Source organism: Lupinus angustifolius, chromosome LG18, assembly GCF_001865875.1.
Source record: "Lupinus angustifolius cultivar Tanjil chromosome LG18, LupAngTanjil_v1.0, whole genome shotgun sequence".
In the NCBI taxonomy this organism is placed as follows: domain Eukaryota; kingdom Viridiplantae; phylum Streptophyta; class Magnoliopsida; order Fabales; family Fabaceae; genus Lupinus; species Lupinus angustifolius.
In genome coordinates, this window is record NC_032026.1 from 5,488,754 (window position 1) to 5,499,329 (window position 10,576).

A 10,576-nucleotide genomic window follows, 5' to 3' on the forward strand; every position below is an offset into this window, starting at 1 on the left:
ACAACTTGAAGTTGAGTTAGATGTTCCCATTTATATTTGTAAAGATGAACATGAGATGTCACAAGATGAGAATCTTGGTAATACTCCTGAACCACCTTAAGTTTAATATTGGAGTTCTAATAGGCAGAGGAAACCATTTATTAGATACTCTTCTAATGACTATGTTGTTGTGATGGATGAAGGAGAACCTGAATATTATCATGAGGTCATGGAGAATGAAGAAAAGAAGAAGTGGTTGGATGCAGAGCAAGAGAAAATGAAGTCATTGCATGATAATCACACTTTTGATTTGGTTAAATAGCCAAAAGGGAAGAAGGTTTTGGAAAACAGGTGGATTTATAGGGTGAAGCAAAAAAGTAACTGTACATTTCCAATGTATAAAGTCAGATTGGTCATTAAAGGTTTCAAATAAAGAAAGAGTGTTGATTTTAGCGAGATTTTTTCTCTCGTGGTGAAGATGTCATCCATTTGAGTTCTATTGAGTTTGGGTACTATTCTTGATTTGGAGGTATATCAAATGGATGTAAAACTGTTCTCCTTCATGGTAATTTGGAAGAAGAGATTTACATGAAACAACATGATAGTTTTATTGTTGAAGGGAAAGAAAACTATGTGTGTAGGCTGAGAAAGAACCTATATGGTTTGAAGCAGACTCCACAACAATGATACAAGAAGTTTGAGTTTGTTATATATGAGTAAGACTATTAGAAGATTAGTTATGATCATTGTGTCTTCATTAAAAATATAGATGGTAAAACGGGTACTGCCTGCGAGCGGCCCGGTAGCCCGCAGTTTTTTGCGGGCAGGGCATACAAGTTTTGTCCGTTTCACCCTGCCCATTTAGTCCGTCAAGCCCTCGAGCATTTTCATTGGGCAATGCATGCGGCCTGCGGATGGGACCCAAGCATAATTTAAGGAAAAACTAAGAAAATTTCAAATAAGTTACGATGTAATGTGATTTTAATCCCTAAAAATTTATAATCTAATATGGTTTGTTCAACTTCATATAAAATATGAATGTTTTTGTTAATTATTTACTTCAACTACTTTATTTTATTTTATATTACTTATTTTTTCTATTTTTTTAATTATTCAACAATTCTTATGGGTCGTCCACAAGCCCATTACCCGGTTTTAAAATGGGCAGGACATTGAACTTTTTTGTTCAACCAATATGGACATGCACGCGTCCACTTAAATTATTATGGGCATTTGCTGGCACGGGCAAAACGGGTCCAGCGGCCCACTTTGCCATCTCTAATTAAAATATTTGCTGATAGTGATTTTATCATCTTATTATTGTATGTTGATGGATGCTTATTGTTGGCGGAAATATTTCCATGATTGAAATGTTGTAGAAGCAATTAGGCGAGTCATTTGTCATGAAAGACATAGAAACTGCTGAGCAGATTATTGATATAAAAATCATGCGTGAGGCAAGAAAAGAAACTTTGGTTGTCATATGAACACTATATTAAGAGAGTGTTACAGAAGTTCTAGATAGAAAATGCTAAGACGGTAAGCACTCCTCTTGCTAGTCATTTTAAGTTGAGTGCTAAATGGAGTCCTTCAAATAAAGATGAAAAATCAGATATGTAATGGGTTCCTTATGCATCTGTTGTGGGTAGTTTGATGTATGCAATGGTGTGTATAAGACCATATATTTCACATATTGTTGGTATAATTGGTAGATTTCTATCAAATCCAGGTAGTGAACGTTGGAATGTTGTGAAATGGATTTTGAGCTATCTTTGTGGTACTATAAGTTTGAGGCTTTGTTTTGGAGGTGATAAACCTAATTTTGAGGGCTATATTAATTATGATATGGGTGGAGAGATTAATTTCAAAAGGTTCACTTCAGACTACTTGATTAAGTCTGCACAGGGGAGCTGTAGCATGTAGGGATGAGCAGGACCCAACCCTACCCGCTTACCCGTATGGCCCGATCATGATTAGGTCCAAATAGGGTCGGGTCTCATCGAGTCTAGGACCAGGATCGAGTTCAAAAATTAGACCCGAACAATATTTAGGATCGGTTAGGGATCAAGCATGACCCGGCCTAACCCTTCCCATGGTTACTCACTCAACATGTTTGTATGTGTCTCTATTCAAATGTGTATAGAGTAATGACATTTTTTGGTTAAAAGTATCACTCACTCTCTCTAGTTTTTCCATCATATATACAAGATTAAAAATATATATTACATATATCATATTATAATATTGAGAAGATTTTATTTAAAATGAGTATGTATTATATTTAATCAGATCGGGTCGGGTTTAAAGGCTGACCCCAATTGATATTTAGGGTCGGGTGAGCTTCGGGTCTAGGATCGGGTCCGGGTTCAAAAAAATGAGTTGGCTAACATTTAGAGTCAGGTAAGGACACACCTTAACTCGTCCCAACCTGACCTATGCTCACCCTTAGTATCATGGCAATCTAGGTTGTGAAAGTGTGTTACATTGTCCACTATTGTGGCAGAGTTCATTGCCATTAAAGAAGCATGCAAAGAGTTGTTTTGGGTGAAGAAATTCTTGTAGGAGCTTGGTTTTGTCAAACACAAATACTTGTTATTTTGTGATAGCCAAAGTGCAATTCATCTTGGGAAGAATTCAACTTTCATTATAGGTCCAAACACATTGATGTGAGGTATGATTGGATACATGATGCTTTAGATGCTAGGTTGTTGGAATTGGATAAGGTTCATGCAAATGATAATGGTGCTAATATAATGACTAAGGCTTTATCAAGGTGAAAGTTTGAAACTTGTTGTGAGATCGTCAGTTTGGCGATTATCTCCACATAGTTGTGAGGGAGAAATTTGTTGGGTTGGGCTCCCTTCCTATGTGGAGAAAAACCCAATTGGTCAAAGCCCACTTATCCACTTAATCTAGTGGATAGGGGTTAGATGAGGGATGAGAGGGCAATAAATTTAGGCAAAAAGGAGACAATAGAAAAGTGAGAGAGAAGATGAGATAACTCAACCCGCAGGAACTCATAGCAGTTGTGTGAAATTCACGACTGGATCTTCGTTCACCGTTGGATCAGGCTGAAATTTGGACAACAGGTTCACAACTTCTAGTACTTCATTCTGAACAGTTAGATCAATGAGAAGTCATCAGAGGTGGCACAAAATGAGCTATTACAACATTGTTTTTCAGGTTTTTCAGCAACTTTTTTTTCTCGTTTTCAAACTTGTTGCTCTGTTATATATCATATTGTTAAGCACGTAATGTGATGTATTTTGAGACACTGTTGAATTCCTGTTTTGATCATAATGAAGCTTGATTGACTGGCTTGTGCCCGTGGTTTTTACTTCTCATATTGGGAAGATTTTCCACGTTAAAATTTTGGTGTCCCTTGTGTGTTCTTAGTTGTTGTCATTATTTGTTATTGATCATAATAGATTCTAGCAAGTTGAGGAAATTATTATCCACTAAATACACTTTGTTAAAGTTTTTATTATTATTGTGTTGGATTTCACATCAAACTAAACCACTAATTATTTTGGTAATATTGAGGGAGTCTTTCATTTGACAACTACATAACTTATATTTTTTTAAGAATTAGAAGTTATTGAAGTGAATTCTACCACAATGAGAAAAGTCTTTATCTATACACTCACATAGATGGAACCACTCACAAAAGTATTGAGTGAAATTACAAATAGCCTCCAATTAATAGAAACCTTATTTGTTAAAGAAATTCACATTTAAGTCATATCCTCTAATTTAACTTGGTATGCCAATTAAGTTTTTCCTGAAATAATTAAAAATCAATATTTGTTGTTTAAGATAAAACTAAATTTAGTAGCAACTTTCTCTCGCATTCATATTAAGAGTTAAATTTATAATTAATTAATTGATATTTGTAATGAATAAATAATGTCAAACAAAATATATATTTTTATTAAATAATTAAAAGCTCATCTTGTGATATATTTATAATTTATTTATTCAAAAAATTGGTTGAGTTATTTGATGAAAAACAAAGTTACAAAGTAATTGTCTAAAAGTTATAAGCTATTGTTGGAATGGGGAGTAGATGTTTTTTTTTTCATATTTGCTCTTTACATTTTAGCATTGATTGTTTTTACCTACTTGTAAATTATTTAAATTTAAGCTAATTATAGAATTAATTTTATGAAATACCACCATTGAATCAATTTGCTAGACAATTATCCCTTTTACACATTTAGCTATAATCTCAAATTTGAGTTAGTTGTTCAGGGATTATCTTACTAGCCATATTTTTAAGAAGTTAATATTTATAAATTATTAGTGTAAAGATTTATATATATATATATATAATATTATTTATATTATTTAAATTTAAGATTAAATAATAATTAATTATTAATTATCGATGATGTAATTACAGTATAAAAATTCTTCACAATTGATATACATTTTTTTCCTTCTCTTTTTTAAACAACACATAAGATTAAGGTCATAAAAAATGTAAGATGGGCATGTCACACTTAGTGCTATTAATACCATACTGGTCATCAAATCAGTGAGAGTACTAGTATAGTGGTATAGCGATTTAATTGATGGTTCACTAATTAAATAGTATATTGGTGAAGTTATATATACATATATAATAATATTAAAGTTGAAAAATCAATAAAAAACCAATACTTTTTTTATTTTCATTAGAAATTAATTTTAAATAAAAATTGACCGGTATGACATGTACGGTCCAATTAAAAATCGGCCAGTTTAACCGGTTTGACCAGTTTTAATTAGTATGATTGCATGACCGATATAATTAGTGTATCATACCGGTTGAACTAGACGGCAAGAACCAGTTTTTACAACACTAGTCACACATACTTCGAAAGAATGTTAGACACTAAAAATTATAAAATGAAAAATTGCTAGTCAAGATGACATGTGGATTTTCATGAAATGGAGTCCACAAGCTTTGCACACAGATGGAAATGAAGGGAGATGGTATAAAAGAGGACACACTCCTATAGAAGCATTGCAATTGAATAAGGAGTAATGTAATATTATATCTTAATACTAATTCTCATACTCACAAGAAAGTGACATATGTCATTTATAAATTAATCATTAACAAATAAATTATCACTTTGTGACATCTAGGATTGGCAAAAAAAGAATGATCTATGGGTACCTATGGAAATACCTACAATAATAATTTATAGGTAAGAATGAGTTTTATAATATCCGCCACGTGGGTACCCAAAAATTTATAAATTTAGTTTTTAATTAAATATATATATATATATATATATATTATAGTTTTATTATTCTTTTAAGATTATATATCATATATTTTATTATTATTTCTGTAAGACTGAGATGATAACTAAGAGGGAGGTGAAATAGTTATTTAAAACTATGAGTAATTTTTCTGCACAGTTCAAGAGTTAATAATAGCGGAAAATGATATACATAAATAATCAAGAAAATGTAAGGAGATAAAGGAGAAGAGAGTATACATATGTTTTTATATTGGTTCACCTTCTTGTTCATTGAAGGCTACGTCTAGTACTATTGCAGCACAAGAGATTTCTTCACTAGATATTAAGAGTAGTAATTACAATTTCTCACCCCGAGATTCCCTTGTACCTTACTCAGTCTCTAACACCTATATTACTCTTTGGAAAACACTCTTTTCAAGTGACTCTATCCCCTTTCTTATCACACAATTGTGAAAGAAGGTAATTAAATACTTTGAATGAAGAAAACGTTTAATCATGGCAATAGATTGCCTATACAAGATTTTGAAGTTATAAACTTCTGCAATCCAATAACTCAATGTATACTTTAGTACTAATGCTCAGAAAGTTTGAATAACTTGCAATAACACATAAGACAACTTTGCAAAACAAGTTCTGAAAGTTATGAACAAGTTGCACCAAGTGTAGAACAAGTATTTCAGAAAATTGTAAATTTGAATGAATGAATTATATATGAGTTGTGTATTTATTGTGTATATATGAAATGAGTTTCAAAGCTTTTATATAGACTTTCCAATTAACCAGAATACCTCTACGAAAAGGTAGGATTTGTTTGGAATGAGATCAATTCGTTTGCGTTGAAAGTTGTGTGGTTTGAATCTGAAAATTGGTGTAACAACTCTCAGTAATCGATTATTTAATCAATGTAATTGATTACCCAACGAGTCTGTCCAACTACGTAATTGATTTTCACAGGCAACAATCGATTACTCAAAAGGTGTAATCGATTACCCAACTGTTCTTTCGAACTGGGTAATTATTTATCGTGTTGTGTAATCGGTTACTCACATGGTGTAATCGATTACCCTGATCAATTTTTGTTGGATAACTCATTTCTCACTCATGTAACATGTTACTTAGTCACAGTAACCTGTTACTTAGATCTAGTAACCTGTTACATAGTATTTTGAAAATTGTTTTCATTTATACTTGTGTTTATCAATTTTCTTTTAAAATACTTTTGAGCATTACTACTAAGTGTATAGTTTAAAGTATAAGGATAAAAGTGTCTACAGACTTTATATTCTAATTTCCTGAAGTTTTGTCTTCATTGTCTTCATAAGTATTCTTCCTTTTCTTCTTTTATGTGATGTTGGTGTCTTCATCAAAATCGTCCCAAGGTCAGGAGCCAGATCTTCTTCACAATCTCCCCATTTTTTATGATGACAAACTAATATCTTCTTGACAGTGTAGTTTTCTGATAGTAGCATACTTTGTGATATTCTTGACTTGTCTTGAGTGTGCTCCCCCTATTTTGTATGCTCCTCATTCGATTTGGAGTTATGTGCCTGAAATGTTTTAACCAGAAAATATACTTTCCCAACTTTTCTCCCCCTTTTGACTTCATCAAAAAGAAGAAAAGTCAAGAATCCAGCAAAATATATATAGCATGCAATATGTATATAATAAGTATAAAGGTAATCATAAAAGTGATATCGCATAACAAAGATTTAAAATATGTTCAATCATTGTTCAGACCATAACCACAAACAACAAAAAACAGCAAATAGTTCATAATCATGCAACATTACAAATATAATTCCTAGACAAACAAAGATCTAAGATTTAGGTTCAGTGCTATATACATCAAGGCCCATGATATTTATCTTATAAGAAAGATGTTGAAGCTCGATTTGGACATATAAGAAAGACCTTGAAGTTCAAATTGGACTTGTTGATTCTGAGCGTCAAGAGCATCCATCTGATTAGAGATGTAGCCTCGAAGAGAGAATAACTCATCTATGATCATCTGGTTTGTAGGCATGTGAACAGATGAAGAAGACATAACATCAAACTCTGAAGTTTGTTGTTCAGAAGGGTTAGCAGAGGCATTCACATAAGGATCAGTAGGTGCAACCATTCTGTCACTCCGATGCTTATAGAGTTTATCAGTGGGATCTCGATAGAAGCCCATTTTGTGAATCACTTCCACATCGATTTTAAAATCGCGTGCATCAAGTGTGACTTTGGATTCACCAGCGGTGGATACACCAAAATGCTCAAGTATGTTGGTTATGAAGATTGCATAAGGCAAAGGGCTGTGAGATTCTCGATCAGACCACATATATCTCATTACTGTGTTAGCCCAATTGACAGAAAGGTTATGCTTAAGAGCATACATCAATTGTAGTTCCATGTCATTGATTTAAGAATAATTTGAATATTTTGGAAGAATGACATAGCTCAAAAAGTAACGAAGCAAGCGATCTTCGAGATTGAGATTTCCTACAACAAGGATATCTCTATTCTTTAAAGTTTCACCTAACGCCAGTTGCTTACGTATTTCTATTTTCCTTTTAGAGAATCTACGCATAGAGTAGTAGAACTCTTTTCTATCATAATTATCCCAATCACATATAAGACCACAATCTTTGGTGCTACCTTGAAAAGGTATATTACAGCAAACTGAACTAAAGGTCTTAACATCCAAAACAATTTCTTCCTTTCACATATGATATTAGACGGTTTTTCCTAAAGTTCCAGTTACAGTAAAATACTTTAATAAGTTCAGGATAATAGGCTTTTGATTCCTCACAGAAATCAAAAAGATTTTGTTGCCTTAGAAGAGAATGAAAATGAAAATCTTCAAACTCAAAGTTACTGATATTATCATACTTAGGAGCAAAGATGGAGTGTCTAAGAAAATGCTTTGAGAATATTTTACGTCGAACATCAGTTGCAAAAAGACGCGCCAAATTCAAAGGATTAGCCTCAAAAGATGAAGCTCCTTGCTTTCTTTGAGACACATCGATAAGTAGCTTCTTAGCTCTTGATGATGATGCCATGAATTACAGTTTTTGAAAGGTTAGGTTTTGAGAGATTTGGGGATTTTTATTGAGGCCACTAAACACGAAATCTATGAAATTGAAGTGTTTAGAATTGAAAATGTGATATAAAACGACTCAAAAATCACATAAATCATATCAAAAATGAGGTTTTTAGGAAAACTCTAGGTTGAACATGAAAAAGAGGGTTTGAGGAGGAAGAAGAAGTGTTTGAAAAAAGAGAGGAGAGAAACTTAAATAGCGCTCAGAGTAATCGATTACACAAAGTGAGTAATCGGTTACTCACCACAAAATATTCCCAGATTTCAAAAAGATGTCTTAGGTAATCGATTACGGAAGAGGGTAACCGATTACTGAAGCTTCATGCTCAATATTGTAATTGGTTACTCTCTAGAGTAATCGGTTACTGAACCCAGAATTTGAATTTTCAGGCACACTTGATGCTTGGTAATCGGTTACTCATCATATGTAATCAATTACATACCCAAGAATTTGAAAATTTTGAAAAGATTTAAGCAATTTTAAATACAAGTAGGCATATTATAAGCATAATGAAGCAAACATATAATCATGAATAAGCATTTAAGATAAGTAAGTTTCATCTAGTATGCCTAATTCACGTCTAATTTTATAGAAAGGTTTTTTTGCCAAGGGTTTCGTGAATATATCTTCTTATTGGTCATGAGTATCAACAAATTCTACAGATACATCTTTCTTTTGGACATGGTCCCTAAGGAAATGATGTCTTATATCTATGTGTTTGATTCTAGAATGCATTACTGGATTCTTTGTGAGATTTATAGCACTATTATTGTCACATTTTAGGGGTATGTAGCCTAAGGCCAAACCATAATCTCGCAATTGTTGTTTAAGCCACAACACTTGGGCACAACAACTACCTGCATCCATGTATTCTGCCTCAACAGTACTTAGAGCAACACATGCTTGTTTCTTCCATGACAATGAGACCAATGCATTCCCTAATATATGACAAGTACCACTTGTACTTTTTATCTCAGTTTTGCATCCAGCAAAATCTGAATCTGAATATCAAATCAAATCACATATACTTCCTTTTGGATACCATAATCCAACGCCAGTTGTGCCTTCTGGATATTTAATGATTCTTTTGACAGCAACTAAATGTGACTCTTTTGGTTTAGATTGATACCGAGCGCACAAGTAGACACTAAACATTATATCAAGTCTACTAGCAGTTAAATAAAGTAAGGAATCGATCATACCTCGATACTTTGATATATCAATGCATTTTCCAGCTTCATTCGTATCAATGTATGTGCCATAACCCATAGGAGTGGCAATTGGCTTGTAGTCATCCATTTCAAATATTTTCAGCAAGTCTCTGCAGTATTTGGATTGACACACAAAAATATCATCCTTGAGTTGTTTGATTTGTAATCCAAGGAAGTAATTTAGCTTCCCCATCATAGACATTTCAAACTCCCCTTTCATCATTTTTCCCAAATCACTACACAAAGTTTCATTAGTAGAACCAAAAATAATATCATCTATATAAATTTGAACAAAAAGAGTATGATGATTTATTTTCTTAATAAATAGTGTAGTGTCGATCTTTTATTTTGTAAAACTTTTTTCAATAAGAAAGTTTGTTAGACGATCACACCAAGCACTTAGATTTAAACAAATAACAACGTTACCTATACTAAGGATTTTCTTTTGATGTTCTCTGCATAGGTAACAATGCCTTTGTTACTTGATTATAAATATTTGGAATCTCCTCGTGCTATGTGCTTTGAACAACCGTTATAATGATAACACATATTTGCTTATGGCTTTCAAGCACTCATGCAAAAAAAATTAAAAATACTTTCTAGGTACCCAATGTGATTTGGGTCATGCGGGGTTAGCACCTTTTCTAACCATTTATATTGGCCAGATGACACACTATATTTTCTAATATGAAAAGTGTTAGGTGTGTGACCAATTTTATCACAGTAAGAACAAGTGGGTAGATGCTTATGTGCCCAAGATTTTATTTTAAAAAATAGTATAAGTATGGACACTTTCTTTATAAAACTTTATAGTGCTTCACACGATTGTTTTTCCTAAGACATTCTTGTTTTTAACCACACGACTATTTGCATAGCCAAGACCTTTACGGTCTTTTGAATATTTTGGACTTTTATGATCTTGTCTAAATTGTGACTGCTCTTGTTGAGTTTATTAAGTTTCAAACTTAATGTTGAAACTTTAGTTTCAAGAACAACACATTTTTGACATGAGGAAGAAGTAGGTTTTTCAATAATTTTCTTTAGA